Source organism: Elephantulus edwardii, unplaced genomic scaffold (genome assembly GCF_000299155.1).
Source record: "Elephantulus edwardii isolate Elephantulus edwardi_28Jun2011 unplaced genomic scaffold, EleEdw1.0 scaffold00083, whole genome shotgun sequence".
In the NCBI taxonomy this organism is placed as follows: domain Eukaryota; kingdom Metazoa; phylum Chordata; class Mammalia; order Macroscelidea; family Macroscelididae; genus Elephantulus; species Elephantulus edwardii.
The window spans coordinates 13,218,978-13,220,645 of record NW_006399833.1 but is presented as its reverse complement, the minus strand read 5'-3'; positions in this window follow the sequence as shown (position 1 = coordinate 13,220,645).

Below are 1,668 nucleotides of genomic sequence, written 5' to 3'. Positions count from 1 at the left end.
AGATTGTATCAATTATAATTATATTGATAATATAATAGCAAAGTTGTGGAATTTACATATTACAAAATATATCATCTCATTAGTCTGTTTCAGTTTTGGGGCCAGTATCATGCTGTTTTGGTTATTATGGCTATATAGTAGGTTTTAATCAGGGAGTGCGATGCCCCCTAATTAATTTTTTTTCAAAAGAAGCTCATTCAGGGGTCTCTTTTCTTTCCAAATAAAACTCAAAATTAACTTTTCTATGCCCTTTAGGAATTAGTTTGCTATATATAGTGGGATTATGTTGAACATTCAGATTACTTCAGGCAGAATTATCATTTTCACAGTGTTCAATCTTTCCATGAACACGGAATATTTTTCCCATTTAGTTAGGTCTGTTATTGTTTCTTGTAGTAGTGTTTTGTATTTTTCCATATAAAGTTCATTTGTGTCTCTGTTGTTATGTGCCATTGAGTTGCTTGTGACTCATAGCAACCCTATGTACAACAGCCCTAAATTCTGCTGTCCTGTGCCAATCGCACTGTCTCTAGTTAGGTTTCTTCCTAGATATTTCATCTTGGCTGTTTTAAGTGATATTACTTTCTTAGTTTCCTTTCCCATGCTTTCTTTGTTGCTGTAGAGAAATTCTGCCGCGTTCCAGCCCCGCCAGCGGGATAAAGGAAAAACACGACACTGGGATTCGTTGCAGCTTGAAACTTCTTTATTTTGGTAAATGGCGGTGGCCGCCCTACTTCCTCTTCCCAGCCCCTTATATACCCTTTGCCTAGATAACTTCTATGCTAATTCCTATTGGCTCTTACTCTACTAACTTAACTATTCCTATTGACTATTAACTCATCATTCCCATTGGCTTATAACTAACACTTAACATATTCTTATTGGCTAATACTTAACTTTATACATCCAATCAGATTCTGCCACACTTGCCCAGTACCATACATTCCTAAGACGTCAGCACCTGCGGCTCCTGCAAAATTCCACTAATTTTTGTATATTGATCTTATATCCTGCCAAATCACTCTATTGGGTCTAAAAGTTGGGAAAAACACATGAGAAGTCTCTTCACAAAGGATGATATTTGCATGACCAACGCACATAAGTATATGTCCAAAATCACTGGCAATCAGAGAGCTATAAATAAACACAACATTGAGATGCCATCTCGCCCCAGCAGTAGTAGCAAAGTGCAACAGGAGAGCACACACTAAAGGTTGGTGAGGACACAGACAGATTGGAACTCACATGCATTCCTGGTGGGATTATAAAATGGTACAAGCACTATGGAAGGTAGTTTGGCATTTCCTCAAAAAAGTGAACACAGAAATCTCATATGACCCAGCTATTCTACTTCTAGGAATATATTCTAAGGAAATAAGAGCTGGAACACCAATGTGTTCATCACCAAGTTATTCACAATAGCAAGGAATTAGAAACAACCCAAATGCCCATCCACAAATGAATGTATACAGAAACTATGTCATATTCACACAATGGAATACTATGCAGCACTAAAGAACAAAAAAGCATACAATGAAACACAGCATGGAAAACATTATGCTTAATGCAATAACTCAGTGACAGAAGGACAAACACTGCATATAATCACTATTATGAAAATAGGAAGATAACTGAGCAAGATATGTATAAATGTTCAAAAGGGGTAGG